This window comes from Ceratotherium simum, chromosome 10 (genome assembly GCF_057802395.1).
Source record: "Ceratotherium simum simum isolate JZ-2026a chromosome 10, ASM5780239v1, whole genome shotgun sequence".
Classification (NCBI taxonomy): domain Eukaryota; kingdom Metazoa; phylum Chordata; class Mammalia; order Perissodactyla; family Rhinocerotidae; genus Ceratotherium; species Ceratotherium simum.
In genome coordinates, this window is record NC_141909.1 from 78,699,113 (window position 1) to 78,716,318 (window position 17,206).

Genomic DNA, 17,206 nt, shown 5'->3' on the forward strand with positions numbered 1-17,206 from the left:
CCACTGCCGCCACAGCACACCCTGCTTCAGTTCCTTTGGTTGTGATTATTCCTACTCCATCACCTCTCTCCAATGAGCCCTCCATTACCTTGCAGACATCATTATTGCAGAAGGTCAGGAAATGGAGGAAAGTGCAGGTGGGGGGAAGAGGAGGCAGTGAGCAGCTGCATTTCCCCAGGAGTGCTCTGAATTCAGGACCGCCCATCTGCTCCTGTTTCTGTTTGTTTTCTTACTGAAGTGGTATTGTATACATAGTTGTTGAATCATGTTAGTGTTGCTATTAATATGAATATTAGGTAGCATTTATTGAACACTTAGTGTGTGCCGAGCACTCTTCTGAGGGCCTTACATGCAGTAATAACTCGTTAATCCTCCTCACATCCCTGTAATGTAGATACTGTTACTATCTGTTTTACAGATGAGAAAAGAGAGGCTCAGAGAAGTTAAGTAACAGGCCCAGTTCCTGGTGGCTGTGTAGTGGTGGGGCCCTTCTCACCAGGCGACCAAGCTTCCATGCCATGGGACCTTTTGAACTCAGACTTGGGGTGGATTTCAGCTTTAGAAGTGAGGTCATTATTTGCACATTTTACTTATTCTGTAGCTGACACCTGTCGAAGGCATAATATCTATTCCTGTAGAACAGTGTATGGGGAAAACCTAATGCCTAATGTCCCTCAGAAAGCCTGTGGACACTGCCTGGGCTGACTGAATTCGTGCTCATTTCCAGTCGGTTTTCCTGAAGAGAAGGCACTGGCCCTCTTAGCTACAGGAAGCCCAGAAGAAAGCTTCGTAAAAAAACACCATTGCTGACCGTCTCCCTCTGTGCATTGAGAGTTCAGTTTCACTTTAGCTGGCCAGACCTTTAGGGTCCCTGATAGCCCTGTGATTTTATAGTCTTGTTTATTTGTATTTCATTATACAATTTTAAAGCGTTGTTAAATATGTTTTTATTAGTCTTCACCTTCCTGAAAGTTGGAGGCAAGTATTTCTACTTTTGCAGATACTGAAGCAGAGAGTTGGTAAGATTTTATACTTTAATGGCTGGAAAGGACCTTACATTTCACAGATGAGGAAACTGGCCTACAGAAATAAAGTGATGTGTCTGAGGGACAGCAGCAGGAGAGTATTGCTGGCCTGAGCTCCGGATCTGCGGACCACTGGGCCAGCGCTCTCGTTGCCTTGCCCTGCGGCATGGTGGCACGGCCTCTGCCTGCTGCTGAAAGCAGTCAGCTTTCCTTCCCCTTCCCTTCCTGAGCTAAGAGGCATTGGAAGAATTCATTTAGAATGGAAAGTGTCAGTGGTTTTTTTTTCTTTTTTTTTTTTTGTCTGAAAGCTAAACATTTAAAAAATGTTTGCTTTTGAGATATGTAATGGCATAAATGAGATCATAAAATCACAGAAGTATAAATTCAGATGTTTTAGGAAGAAATATTTTTATTATTTCCAAAACACCAGGAAAGAACATGAAGCATACATTGCTTTCTAGAGGCGAATCGTATAATACGTGGCAATTTGAAAATCAGTAACTGGAATATTTAATTGTATTTTCCATTTGTGGAGAGAAAGGCTTTAGTACAAAAGTGCTCACATGACTTCCTTTATCTCTGCATCTCAAATAAAACAGCAGCGGGGGAGAGCATGTCAAGTCAGTTGTTCTTTTGTCGGCTCTGCTGTGCCCAACCCTATCTCCTCTTGGACTCTGATTTCGCTGTGCCCTCCTGATTCCCAGCTCTGCTCCTTCCTGTCTGTTTAATCCCTTTCTCCAGGAACCCTCAGGGAATGGGAGGGTATTGTTTACCCATGATGCTCAACTCATTCCATGTCAGCCTTTCTTGACAGAATTAAACCTGGTGCCCCAAGGTATGTGTTGTGTGTAATTAACTACTCTCTTGTGCTTCTAGAATGAGGTGGGTGGTTATGTACCATCCTTGGGAGAATTGAGGAAACGTTCGCTCAGGTCGTTCGTTGCCTGTGTGCTGTGGTTCACATGAGGACCATTGTAACTGAAGAGCAAGTTAGGCTTTACTGCTCCCCTGTCACAGTTGAAGAAATGGAGGTTCAGGGATGTTGTCGTGGCCAGAGCTTGCAGTAAATGACAAGACGGAGATTTGAGTGCAGGGCTACATGGCTCAGGCGATCTCATGCATGCTTCCATGTGTCTTGTCTCCTCTGTGGCTTGTCACTCCCTCAGGCAGCAGTGTTCCCACATGCCTTTTATCAACTAGATGATTCCTGCTTGCCGACCGGAGTGGGAACATGAGAGGAGGGGCCAGGGCAAGGTCGGTATGAGGGCTCCTGGAAGTTCCAAGCCTGCCCTTGCTCTGTCTCACTTCGAGTGTGGATGGCGCTTTCTGGTGGTGCCTGAGACAACCCTGGGGAGCTGTGGCAGTGCCAGACATGGAAAGAGAATGGTCTGCATTTCTAATGCATGGTTGTGGCAATTTGCTGTGGTTGGGATGTCAACATCTGTGGGCACAGGTAATGACCCATCCTGTGGTGACAGTGTTCAAATGTGCAGGACATAGGCTTCTTACCTCCTCTAACCAGGACCTTAAAGGACCTGAATTCTTTGTCAGAAATAACCTCCACCTGTTTCCCTGCAGCAGGACCACTCTGTCATTGTGGAAGAAATGAGAGGTCAACATTGTAATTTCGGGGACCATGTACCTGACTCAAAATATCTTCTGCTCTAGCCTGCCAGGTCTGAACTGGAAACACCCCTCGTCGTCCTCCCTGTCTGGAGTCAGCCAGCTTGGGGAGCTGTTGGAGGACTCGGCATGGCTGATCTGGAGAGGGAGGGACTTGGGGAGGCTGATCTGGAGAGGGAGGGGCCTGCCTTCCCCTCAACACTGAGATGGTTGGTGTCCTAGGATTGGCAAGCTGTCCTTGGAGAAAAGTAGAACACAGGTCTGAAATGGCCAGACTGGAAAAGTGTCAGTGGAAGGAGGTAGCCTGTAAGAAACTGGGAAATTGGGGTCTTTGCTTACCATCTGGGGCAGGTGCCAGGGGAGGGCCAGTCCAAGATTTCGTTGTCTTACAGCAGAGGGGACAGGAGGCCAGGAATGAGATGTGTTCCTGGTATTGGAACTGTGATCACAGTCTTTCATAGATATCATTCTATATTAATAGGAACAGTGAGCAGTCTTGTACTTGAGTGTTAAAGTTACAATTCAGTCACGTTAAACAAGTTTCTGAGGTCAGGCCCTAGTACTTAGCCACTACATATGACATAGAGACAGATGAATGAGTCCCAAGTCCTAAAACAACTTACACATGTACTTTGAAACACAACCAATTTGTATGTTGGGACTCTCTCTATGGCTGAAAGAAAAACAGCCTCTGCTTCAAAAGTTTGCCCCATTTCTGCTCTTCCTGGGGGATGGGGTGTTCATGTGTGCACACTTATTGTGCACCTTTCATGTACCAGGCCTTGTGCTAGGTGTTGAAGATGGAAAGAGTGATCAGAAAAAGCCCGTGTCCTCAAGAGGAGGCTCACCTTGTCCAGTGGAGAGGTAGACGTGTGACAGCAAGGTCTCGAAACACATAGCAGGTGTTGCAGTCAGTTTATGAGGAGGGTGATAGGGCAGCGCACGAGAGGCCTAGGATCCAGGAAGGCTTCCTGGAGGAGGAGCTAACTACAGTCTGGGGTAAATGGTAACAGGAGTGAGCACATTGGGGAAGTAGCTGACAGAAGGAGGCATTCCCACCTCTGGGGACAGAATAAGCAGAGGTGGAGACTTGAGCTTGGTAACTCTGCGGACCCTCAAATGGTTCATCTACAGCTCCCAGCTCATTTGTGACTGTTACACTGTGCCTAGAGCAGTGGTTCTGCTTCAGCATCACGTGGGGATTTGTTAGAAGCAGTTCTAGGGTTCTTCCCCAGACCTACTGAATTAGAAATTCTGGGGTGGGGCTCAGTAGTCTGTATTTTAACCTTCCAGGTGATTTTCTTGTATACTGAAGTTTGAGAACCACTGTTATAGAACATATGCTTTCCAGAGGTCCTACACTGCTGCTCTTGACAGCCACATGATCATCTTTTCAGAGAATGGTAACCTGTGTTCCTACGTGGTTGGACTAAGATCGCCCTCGTCTGCATTTCTTGTACTTCTTTGCCCAGTGTACATCCTCACAATTTCTTTTCCCACCCCACTTCACATTCAATACTAGTATTTTATATTATTTCTGTAAGATTACCTGCTGTGATTTCTTTGTGTTTGGCAGTAGCCAGATAACCTGGGTTCATATCCCAACTGTGCTGCTTGGTAGCTGTATGATTTTGGGAAGGCATTAACCTCTCTGGGCCTCAGTTGCCTTATCTGAAAAATGTAGGTATAATGGTAGCCATGTCTTAGATAAGTTTCAAACTTTGCTGCATGTTGGAATTACCTGGGGATCTTTAAAAAATTTGATGCCTACTCGCACCCCCAAATATTGTGATTGGTTTTGGGCGTAACTTAGGCATTGGAATTTTTAGAATCTTCCCATATGCAGTCAAGTTTGAGAACCACTGTCATGAGCTGTTGTGAGGATGAAAGGAGTCAATCCTGTGAAGTACTTAGAACAGTGCCTAGCACCTAGCATGTAGTAAGTGCTTACTACACAGCTGCTGGTGGAGGCTCCTCTGCCAGTGGAGGCACCCATGGTTTTGTGATAGGAGGAGGAGGAGCAGCTCCATTTCAGTTACTTGATGAGTATTTATTGAATGTCATTGCTTGTTGGTTTGGAGACCTCCTGGTGGTCCTGGCTTTTGCTCTGAGAATTGCAGGTGAAATAGCCTCAAATGTAGTGGATCTTCACATCTAATTCTCAAGCAGCCTTTACACAAGGATCAGAGGTCATGCTGTAAACAGAGCACACAGGCGCCACCCCTCCCACCTCCCCCACCCGCCGCCCCCCACCCTCAGCCTTCCCTGCACTGGGCACCATTTCCTCACCTCTGTACAGAAACACTTGAATTTTTGGAATGTAACCAGACTCTAAAATCATGAAGTAGTGATGCTTTACATTGGGAATGGGAATGGGAATGGGAACCCTAGGATTCTGTACCTACTCTATCAATCATTTTACCTAAATGCCAGTTTTCAGACATGCAGTACATCCCTAGACTTGGTCTCTCTTTGGCGCCTGACCTGTCTTCTATGATCTAAATGTTCCTATATTATAAATTATGTATTTCTAACCATTATTTGAAAGAACGTATAATCTTTTTGCATACTCTGTCCTGTCACACATATTTATTCAACCTTCATTCATTGTTTTATTTTATTTTATTTTATTTTTAAGATTTTTATTTATTTATTTTTTTCCCCCAAAGCCCCAGTAGATAGTTGTTGTCATAGTTGCACATCCTTCTAGTTGCTGTATGTGGGACACAGCCTCAGCATGGCCGGAGAAGCGGTGCGTTGATGAGCGCCCGGGATCCGAACCCCGGGCCGCCAGCAGCAGAGTGCGCGCACTTAACCACTAAGCCACGGGGCCGGCCCCATCAACTTTCATTCATTGTTTTATTAATTCAAGAAATCTTGATGAGCGCATGCTCTACACTGAACACAGAGCTGGAGATTTTATCCCATCTTTTCCTGCTGTGGAGAGACTCTGTCTCTCTCTGTCATGTATAAAGTATAAAGCATAGAGCATGTATAAAGTATTTCCTTCAGTTTTGATTTATAACTGCAGCCTTCTCTATACCTGTCTCTTTTGGTAACATAATTACTCAACTTTTAACAATAGAACATCTGAAGGACATTTTTCATGTGAACTTCCTGGGTCTTCTTTGAACCCTGCTGAGAGTAATTAAATCAAACCCCATGCAATGATTATTCCAAAATATCCTGACAAGGTATTAAAGTCCAGTTTGCCCGGGACCAGCAGATTGGAGTAAGCAATCCACAGTTAGTACTCGCAGAATGAAACCTGAGATCCAGTTTACGTTCTGTGGGCTTCTAGTTTCTTTTAGTCCAGAATCAGTCCTAGTAGTATGGCCAATTAATTAAAGAAATGAGAGAAAGGTGAATTCGTATCTCGAGCTCGTGATTTCTTCTCTTTCTGTGGAAAAGCTAGGTTATGCTTTTGGTTTTGCTTTGCTGTGCAGGGCATGCAAGTAACTGATGTTTACTATTAGGTTGGCCCTGGTATATTTAAATGTGTGTTGCAAATGGAAATAATTGATTCACTATGTTTGTTCCACTCCCCAATTACTAAGTGAAAATCCACCACTGGGGAAACTTTTGTATAGCCAGCACGCAAGTATCTCAGTATTATGGTAAAGACTAGCCTCCATTGTGTGGTCTTCCATTATCCCTCGTGTTACCCATGGACTGAATAGGCTTTAGAAATACAGGCCTTCAAAGGAATTGCCCTTGCTTGAATGTTCCATGGATCCTTCTGAAATAACATCCCCCAAACCCTCATTGGAGACAATGAAGAAGGAGGGGATATATTAATATCTACAGCTTCAGTTATCAAAAGGATTATATATTTAAAATGAGAAAAGTTAAAAATACATTTTAATTTAAAAAATTTGATATTAACAAGTAATCCAAAATACCCTAGGAAAGGTAAACAAAATATTCTTTAAAATGGTATGTGATCTGCCAGACTTGCTTTCTATGCTTTTTTCTAACTTTGACTTTTCTAAAGCAAATCTGAACCCCCCAGAGTGGATTGCTTGGCTCATCTTACTGAAGAGCCGACTTGTTTTACCAAGTCAGGTTCAGCTCTGGCATGAGAGTGTCTCTCTGTGTGTCCTTAGGCCACTCTGCCGGCACCGGAGTGTCCTACTCTTCCTAGGAAAGGATTGGCTACTTTGCTATGCCCAGCTCAGTTCTTGGCTGTGATGTATTGGGGGAGGGGTGTGTGTGTGTGTTGGTATAGGATGGAGCCAGAAGGATGTAATTTGTTGTACCATTGTGACATGGAATGAGATGCTAATCGTGTGAAGTTCCCTTCCAAGTCGAGTCTTAGACCCTTGGCCTCACTAAGTAAATAAAACAGTGGAATTCTGAATAAGAAACGTGGCAGCTTCTTTTGAACATTTAGTTTTTTAATGACAAGTCATGGGAAGTGTGAGTAAGAAGACTGATTTATAAACTTGCAGCTTGTGGATTGAGGCTGCCCTTTTGGGTTATATTCGTATTTCCAACTCCTGTCCTTGCTGACCAGCATCAGTATAAACAGCTCTGCTCGGTGTTAAGCCGACCAAAGGCAGACGCCCTCTCCAGACCTGGCTTTGGAAATACGGCGTACCTGGCAGAGCGTCTTCTGCTCCACAAGTCATGTCAGCTCCTGGAGAATGATGATGCTCATTGAGATGAAGGGATGGACTGTTCATTCATAGACACAGACGCCGTGGCGGCCACAGACGCCGTGGCGGCCAGGGTGAGGCGCTGGTGCTGAGCACACACATACGGTGTCCAGTCTCAACAATAATTCAGGCAGTGCTTACCTCCTCAGCCCCGCTTCTAGTCTCACCAGATCCCTCTATTGGATGGCAGGAGAGGGATGAAAGTTAACTCCTTTGGACTTTTCTTTCCAGGCTAGAATCTTCTGCTTCCAGGGAACTGGGGCCCAGGAGAAATGAGAGGGTGTGTGTGCTCCCCAGTCCCTGCTCTCCTCTCCTGTCTGCTGTTCTGCCTGCAGACCATCTGTGCTTCATGTGGCTCCACTGAAAATCAGGAAGAATACTCAGGACTCAGCGAGTGCTGCCTGCCGTCCTTCTGATATAGAGGTGATCTCACAGGAAGAAGCAACAACTCTTTCTGCTTTTCCTAATCTTTATTTCCGGTCTGACCCCTCATCCAAGGTGCTCGCCCTGAATGGGTGCTGACCCAGAAGCCTTCAAGAGGTACACAGAATCGAGAATGGTCTAGCGTTACAAGGTTGGTGCTTACAGGTGGATAGGTCAAGCTGTGTAATACTACTGCCACTGGCTAAATGTGTCTGATTTGGTAGTGTAGTTACTTACATTTTTACGCCAGCACATCTGAGGGAAGTTTATCACATTGACTTCCTGGGGGCTGTTTTCAAGCCTGCTGAGATTAAGTCAAACCCCATGGAATAATTACTCTAAAGCATAGTGGCTTATTAAGTTAAAGTGCATGCTGGACTACTGAATTTGAGTTAGTCAAGTAAATGATTATATTTTTGTTGATTTCCTACTATAGGAATCTGATACCATTTTTTTAATTTTTGTGGGTGGATACTACTAATCTCTTTTAGTTTTTCTTTCCTGCTGGGATGAGGAATCTCTAAAGGAAGAAGGAAATGCCTGTTGTCAGCAGGATAGTACAGTTTTCTAGGCTTTCCTGGAAAGTAGTCCCTGTAGAAGCCAGGTCTTACTCTCTACACAGTGCGTCTGTTTTTCTCGGGTTGGGGATTTTTAAGAACGCTTTGTGTCAATTGGAACACTTTTCTTCTGAGATGAAGATAGTGGGTATCTGTGCACATCAGTCTGGGATAAACAGAACATTGTGAAAAGAGACCTGGTTCAGCAGGAGGGTTCCTGGGCCCTTGTCAGACTGAACTGGGACAGCCACCTTCTCTGTGTATACTTCCAGGGCAACTGAAAAGACCTGGAAAGCACTTTAGTCATTACTGAGAAAGGACTTTTTTAAAAACAGAACTCACTAAAGCATGTGTTTGTATTACTCTTTTTTCCTTGCAGGAGTGTTTTTTTATGTGATTGTTTTAAACAGAACTAGATCATGCAGTAATCATTCAATAACCAGTTATTACACGTGCCTGGTTATTGAATCTTTCTCTTCCTTGTACAAACTCGTTGCTGCAGGATTCAGAAGGAATTAGCTTGGCACACATTTCTCATGGATTTTTAGTTGAAAGATGTTTCCTCATAGGGAGGATGCCACAGCTTTCACCTCAGAAGGGTGAGAAATTCAGATTCATGTCGGGATTCACTCACTAACTGCTCAGTGCTTTCTACTTCCCAAGGAAGTAGCTGCTGTGTCATCTGAGTACAGAGGCACTTGGAAAGCATTACCCATTGGCTGCCTCGTGTGTTCAGTGGTGCCATCTGGGAAGAGGCGAAGGACGATGGTGATGTGGTGCCCTCGTCTCAGAACCTGGAGGGCAGATTGGACAGCACCTGCTGCTTCTGTGTGGAGGGTGGAGCGAGGAGGATCGGTGCTGGGAAGGCTGCGTGCCACTGATGTGTCTCCTGTATGCTCTTATAGCTCTGGTACATCCTGCTTCTCCCGTAGAGCGATGCACATAGCAGTGGGAGTGTTACAGGGGTTAGTGAATGGTTTCGAGGAAGCAGTATAGAGGGCTGCTAATTACCAATGGCCTGAGGGAAGTGGCCGCATAGGCTTGCTGGTGCACGACTGGCTGATCTGCGCTGGCATTCAGACAGGCTTCCAGCATTGGTCGTGGGCTTTCCTACTGGACCTGTCTGCATCTGTCATGAGGTTTGGATCTTCAAGAAAAGGTCTCTGTAAAATAATTTTGAACATTTGGGTTAAAGGCATACCCAACTCCGGGTGATTGGTTGTGTGGAAGACAGAGCAGTGGTACGTAGATTGTTTTCATTAGCTGGAGTAATGTTGGTAAAAGTCAACATCTGACACGGAAGAGGCAAGAGTTGGCAGAAGAAGAGAGTGGAGGTTTGAGAGTTAAGGCAATATGTAATTGTATTCATGAAGAGTTTCAAATTCCTGTTTATTAATTTTTAAAGTTAAACTCTGTATTTCGAGATAATTATAGACTCGCATGATATAGCACAGTGATATTTACATGATATAGTACAATATCACAAGCACGATGTGGACATTGATACAATCAAGATACAGAACATTTCCATCACCATGAGGATCCCTCATGTTGTCCTTTTATAGCTACACCCTCTTCCCTCCTGCCCTGACTCTTTCCTTTACCTCTGGCAACCACTAATTTGTTCTCCATATAATTTTGTCATTTCAAAAATGTTATAAACTTGGAATCATATAATATGTTTGGAAATGGCTTTTTTCGTTCAGCATAATTCTCTGAAGATATTAGTTCTTTTTTAAACAGGTGGCTTGCAAATATGTTCCCTGACTCTGTAGGTTATTTTTTTTCAGCCTCTTAACAGGGTCTCTTTTGCTGAGGAAGATTCGCCCTGAGCTAAAATCTATTGCCAATCTTCCTCTTCTTTTGCTTTTTTATGTGGGCCACCGCCACAGCATGGCCGCTAACAGACAAGTGGTGTAGGTCCGCACCCGGGATCCGAACCTGGGCAACCGAAGTGGAGCGTGCCAAACTTAACCACTAGGCCACTGGGGCTAGCCCTAACAGGGTCTTTTGAAGTATAAAAGGTTTTAATTTTAATGAGGTCCAATTTACTGATTTTTCTTTTTATGGGTCAGGCATTTGGTGTCAAGTCTAAGAACTCTTTGCCTAGCCATAGATCCCAGGGATTTTCTTTTATATTTTTTCTAAAAGTTTTATACTTTTACATTTAAGTCCATGATCCATTTGAGTTACTTTTTGTATAAGGCGTGAGATTGAGGTCATGGTTTTTTGTGTTTTTTTGTTTTGTTTTGTTTTTTTGCCTGTTGATGTCTTGTTGCTTCAGTACTTTTTTTGTTGAAAAGGCTCTCTCTTGTCCGTTCAGTTGCTTTTGCACCTTTATCAAAAATCAGGTGGGCATATTTATGTAGGTCTGTTTCTGAGTTCTGTTTTCTGTTCCCTTGAGCTTTGTGTCTACTGCTCAGCCAATATCACAGTCTTGATCACTATAACTGTATAAGTCTCAAAATTGGGTAGACTGATTCATCCCACTTTATATTAGCTATTTTATATTTAAAGCTTTATATAATATATAACTTTATATAATGTATAGCTTTATATAAAGCTTTATATTGGCTTTATATTATATTAGCTATTCTAGCTCCATTCCCTTTCTATATTAATTTTAGATGATCTTCCCTATATCTGCAAAAAATCTTGCTGGAATTTGGGAGAGAATTGACAACTACTGTGTTGAATCTTCTAATTAATGAACATAGCAGGTCTCTCCATTTCTTTCATCAGCATTGTGTAGTTTTCAGCATGTAATTCCTATACATGCTTTCTTAGATTTAAACCTAAATTTTGATTTTTTGAATGATTATAAGTGGTATTGTATTTTTAAGTTCAGTGTCTGCTTGTTCATTGCTAGTATATAGAAATAAAATTGATTTTTTTTATGTTTAGCTTGAATCCTGCAACTTTGTAGAGTGCACTCATTAGTTCTAGGAGTATTTTGGTAGATTCCTTGGGATTGTCTATGTAGACAATCATGTCATCTGCAAATAGGGATTGTTTAATTTCTTCCTTTCCAATCTTTATGCCTTTTATTTCCTTTCCTTGCTGCCTTGCACTGGCTAGAACTTATAGCACTATGTGGAATACGAGTGGTGAGAACAAACATCCTCACCTCTTGTTTTTGATCTTGGGGGGCAAAGCATCCCATCTTTTGCCATTAATATAATGTTAGCTGTGGGTTTTTGCTAAATGCTCCTTATCAAGTTGAGGAAGTTCCCATCTATTCCTGTTTTTCTGAGTTTTTTAATGATGAATAGGTGTTAATTTTATCAAATTCTTTTTTGAATCAATTGATAAGATCATGTGATTTTTTTTCTTTAACCTGTTAAGATGGTGGATTATATCAATTAATTTTCAAATATCAAACCAGTCTTCAATCCCTGGAATAAACCCAAATGGAATAAACTCCACTTGGTTATTGTATAGTTATTTTTGTACGTTGCTGAATTCTATTCTATTAAACATTCCTGTGTCTATGTTCATGAGGGTTATTGGCCTATAGTTTTGTTTGTTTGTTCTTGGTTTTATCTGGTTTTTGTGTCAGGGTAATAATATCTTCATAAAATGAATAGAGAAATGTCCCCTCCTCTTTCATTTCCTGGAAGAAATAGTGTAGAGATGGTATTAATTTTTCATTAAACATTTGGTAGAATTCTTTAGTGAGACCATCTGGACCTGGAGATTTCTTTTTTGGGAGTTTTGAAAATACAAATTCAATTTCGTTAATGGTTAAGGGCTGTTGAAGTTGTTTCATTTTGTGTGAGTTGTCGTAGTTTGTATTTTTTCAGAAAGTGGTCCATTTTGTCTAAATTGTCAAATTTGTGTCTGTAGAGTTGTTCATAGTATTCTCTTATCCTTTTGAAGTCTGCCGGGTCTGTAGCGATGTCTTGTTTCATTCCTAATATTGGTATATTGTGTCTTCTTTTTTTCCTTTGTCAGTCTTGTAGAAGTTTGTAAATTTTACCAGTGTTTTAAAAGAAACCAGCTCTTGGTTTAATTGATTTTCTCTATTTTTCTGTTTTCAAGTTCTTTTATATCTGTTCTTACTGTTATTATTTCCTTCCTTCTGTTTGCTTTGGGTTTATTTTGCTCTTTTTCTAGGTTCTTGAGGTGGGAGCTTAGATTATGGTTTGAGAAGTTTCTTCTTTCCTTATGTATGCATTTCATGCTATAGATTATCCTCAGCACTGCTTTAGCTATGTCCTACAAATTTTGATATGTTGCATTTTCATTCAGTTAAATGTATTTTTAAAATTTCTCTTTAGACTTCCTCTTTGATCTGTGGATTACTTAGAAGTGTCTTGTTTAGTTTCCAAGTGTTGGGAGAGTCTCCTGTTATCTTTCTGTTATTGATTTCTAGTTTATTCCATTATGGTGGGAGAATACATTCTATAAGATTTCAGTTCTTTTAAATTTGTTGAGGTTTGTTTTATGGCCCAGGATATTGTCTATCTTGATATATGTTCCATGTGCACTCAAAAAGATAGTTTATTCTGCTCTTGTAGGGTGGAGTGTTCTATAACTGTCTAATTCTGTTGGTTGATGGTGTTAATCCTGAAATGGAGTATTTTGTTGTAATGATGTTGATAGTAGTTGTTTGTTTTTGTTTTTGTTTTCTCTTTTCTGGTAGGGGAACGGGAATGAGGATTGGAGGGCAGAGAATTTGAAGTCATTGTCTGGCAAAAACAAGGAGACTAAAAGTCTGTATTGCCAATTTAGGGCAACTTGGACAATCAGCCAAGGAGAGAGTAGAATTTATATTCTCAATTGAAAATGTTGGTACCAGAGGGCCATTTCATTGTGCCATTGTTTTAGAATTAGAAAGTCTGGAGAAAACCAAGCTTGATCTCAAAATCAGAAGTTAGACAGCTAAATTTGCCAACCAGGACTGGAGGAAGAGGATATGTTTCAAGGTTGTCTAGAATATTTCTTGTTGAGTAGTATTTATGAGTTAACTAATTTACTGTTTACTAAGTACTTATGCAATCATTAATTAGATCCAGAACAGAGAAACAGATTATTAATATAGAAGCTAGATTATTCATCTATTCTAAAAAATTTAAGTAATTCTTCTATTCCAGACATGGTGCTAGTCCCTGAGGATATAAAAATAAACTGGAGAGACAGGGACTTAAGTATCTTTTATTCTCCCGCAGAAGAAAAACCTAGGAATCTGAATGGCTTCTATAAAGAGTGATTACTAGAAAACATGAGAGTAAATTCAACCTTGAAGATTATTCAGATGCCACAGCTTAACTTTAGAAAATAGTATTAAAAATGCTTTGCAGGGAAACTATGTTCTATTACATGATTAAATAGTCACTTTCAATTCAAAACCCAGCGTTTTTTGCATGTCTCCTTCTGTGTGCCAGGCACTGAAGTGGGTGGAGGGGATCTGGGTGGCTCAGCCCCTGATGTAATACTTCTTTCCTAAGTCTGATTGTTATAAAGGTAGAGGCCAAGTATAAATTTCTTAAACTATATTCATTTTTATGTTTTATTTCTTCAGAAATAGAGACTTCCATGTATACTGGAAAAATTTATTTACATCATCTCTTCAATGACACCACTTTATAAAGAGTATCTATATAAGTCATGTTGAACTTAAATACAAACAGATCCGGTATCTGTATCAATACTGAAGTTACTTACATCATTTTGTAAACACACCATTGGTTTAACCTGTTTAACCAGGTACAATTTGGAAGGGCAGTGAAGACCTTGGTCTATTACTTTTCATGTGACACAATAAAAAGTGAGAAAATACAGCTGAATATATCATAGTATTTGCTCTCTTTTTCCCCATGACATCATAGTTTCCCTTTAATATCTATTTTTCAGATCAGGAAAACATGTTATTTTCCCAGAAAACTAGTTGCTTTGATTAATGGGGCCAGGCCAGTCCAAGGACAGAGTAAGCACACAGGGTCCTGGCATGAGTCCTAGAAATGATCCTCAGTCTTCTTTCTCTCACCTTGGGGCTGTTAAACTTAATTACTGTGTTTTCTGTGAAAATAGAGCCTGGTAATTCTGTAAAGAAGCTCCATATATCTAAATAAATAATAGATGATTGGTTTATAAGCTATTAATTGTTAATAGATAACAAGCTTCTGCTTTATTTTGCATCATTTTATTAACAAGTCTCCTCCTTTCTTCCTGGTATAAAAGGGAGTTGGAAGTTATACTGTCTATTCAACTTCTTTATTGTTCTTTAATTAATCAAAGCACGGTGGACATGAAAACTACTTTACTTCCCTGATTCACCGTTACGTTAAGTTCTTATAGATATTTGGAAGAAAGTGATCAAATACTTTCATAGTAATTCAGGCATGTATCAGTTATTCTGGGTGATGTGGTTTGCCTTAGGTAAATCAGATAACTTCTTTGAGCCTTGTTCCTTCCCTTTCTGTAAAATGAATCTGGCTGGTAATAAGTGACCCTTTTTCGTTGAACTTAAATACAAACAGATCCGGTATCTGTACCGGATACCGTACACCTATTTCGTCTGGCTCTTTGCGTCATCTGCTGCTAGTCTGTGAGCTCTAGAAGATTGAGAGCTGTGGCCAATTTAAAAATCTGGATTTTTAAGTGAAATCTCTGTATTCTTGAATATTGAAAATAAATTCGGTTTTTAAAAAACTCCCTATGTAGTCCAAATAAGTCATGAGTACTATGAAATTCAACCAAGAGCCAATGCTTACCTTGCCACCTCTGAGCATGCTCTTAAATGTTTATTGAATTAACAGCAGTTTATTGAGCTGCATTATGATATGGCTGCCATGAATAGAGATCATTTTGATACTTCTGAGGAACATGCATCTGTCTTCTTGTAGTAAGAGGTTTTTTTACTATATAACCATGACATTACTCGTCTACAGTTATTAATAGTACTACTCATAATAGGTGCCATAATAAATGAGCTTACTATGTGCCATGCATTGCTAGGAAGGTATTACTATCCATATAAGAAAGATGCACAAATTGAAGATCAGAGAGTTTAAATAATGAGCCAGCTGACACATTCTGTCTGATGGCTGAGCTGAGATCATAGCCAGCGGTTCGTACTGTACCTTTCTGGCCCGGTCCCACCTTCTGTCTGGATCAAGAATGAATTGACACCAGAGCAAAGCAACTCACGTCATTTGTTTTTTTTAACAGCTTTATTGAAATCTAATTGACATACCATACAGTTCATGCATTTAAAGTGCAAAGTGCAGTTGTTTTTAGTATATTCGCAGAGTTGTGCCAGTCATCACCACAGTCAATTTTAGAACGTTTTCATCACCCGGAAAATAAATCCTGTGCCCATTAGCAGTCGCTCCCCATTCCCCCCCAGCCCCCAGCCTTAGGCAATGGCTCATCTACATTCTGTCACTATAGATTTGCCTTTTCTAGACATTTCATGTAAACGGAATCATACAATATATGGCCTTTTGTGTCTGGCTTCTTTCACTCGGTGTAATGTTTCTAGGTTCATCCATGTTGTAGCATGTTATCAGTACTTCATTTCTTTTTATTGCCAAATAATATTCCATTGTATGTATATACCACATTGTATTTATTCATTCATCAATTCATGGACATTTGGGTTGTTTATACTTTGTGGCTATTATGGATAGTGCTACTATGAACATTTGTGTACATGTTTTTGTGTAGACATATGTTTGTTTGTTTATTTTTGCTGAGGAAGAGTCACCTTGAGCTAACAGCTGTTGCCAATCTTCCTCTTTTTGTTTGAGGAAGATTTGCCCTGAGCTAACATCTGTGCCAGTCTTCTTCTATTTTGTATGTGGGTTGCCACCACAGCATGACCACCAAGTGCCGTAGGTCCATGCCTGGGAATCAAACCCAGGCCACTGAAGCAGAGCGCACTGAACTTAACCACTAGGCCCCGGGGCCAGCCACATGGACATATGTTTTTATTTCTCTTGGGTATATACCTAGGAGTGGCATTGTTGGGTGACATGGTAACCATGTTTAACCATTTGAGGAGTTGTCAGACTATTTTCCAAAGTGACTACACCATTTTACATTTTCACCAGTGATGTATGAGGGTCCCAGTTTTTCTACTTCCTCACCAACACTTGTGTGTATTATTTTAAATTGTAGTAAAGTTCAGAATTTTGTATCTTAACCATTTTTAACTGTACAGTAGTATTAAGTACATTCACATTGTTGTGCCACTGTCACCACCATCCATCCCCATAACTCTTTTCATTTTGTAGAACTGAAACTCTGTTCCCGTTAAACAGTAACTCTCCATTCTCTCCTTCCCCTAGCCCCTGGCAACCATTATACATTATACAGAAACGTCATTATGATTTTGACTACTCTATAAATACCTCATATAAGTTGAATCATACAGTATTTGTCTTTTTGTGGCTGGCTTATTTCACTTGGTATAATGTCCTCAAGGTTCATCCATGTTGTATCATATGTCAAAATTTCCTTTCTTTTTAAAACTGAATAATATTCCATTGTATGTATATACCATGTTTCATTTATCCGTTCTTCTGTTGATGGACGCTTGGGTTACTTCCACCTTTTGGCTGTTATGAATAACGCTGCTGTGAGCATGGTTGTACAGATGTCTCTTTGAAACCCTGCTTTCAGTTCTTTTGGATTTTTATAAGTGGAATTGCTGAATAATTTTTAACTTCATCCCATTGTGTTCAGAGAAGATACTTTGTATGATATCTATCTTAAAATCTATTGAGGCTTAATTTGTGGCCTAACATATAGTCTATCCTGGAAAATGTCCCATGTGCACTTGAGAAGAATGCCTATTTTGTTGTTTCTGGGTGGTGTTCTGTACATGTCTGTTAGATCTAGTTGGTTTATTGTGTTGCTTAAATCCTGTTTCCTTACTTATCTTCTGTCTGGTCATTCTATCCATTATTGTGAG

At 40.8% G+C, this 17,206-nt stretch overlaps 1 protein-coding gene across 6 annotated transcripts in view; it reads left to right on the forward strand.

Moving 5' to 3' along the window:
- The window catches only part of SPATA13 (spermatogenesis associated 13), a 351,835-nt gene that overhangs the window by 215,161 nt on the left and 119,468 nt on the right, over positions 1-17,206 (forward strand). The window contains exon 2 of one of the 6 annotated variants that reach the window (XM_087436293.1): positions 7,538-7,880. The exons of the other annotated variants lie outside the window; for them this stretch is intronic. The gene's annotated coding sequence lies outside the window, so the exon portion shown is untranslated. The remainder of the gene's footprint in view (positions 1-7,537; positions 7,881-17,206) is intronic. 6 annotated transcript variants of the gene reach the window in all.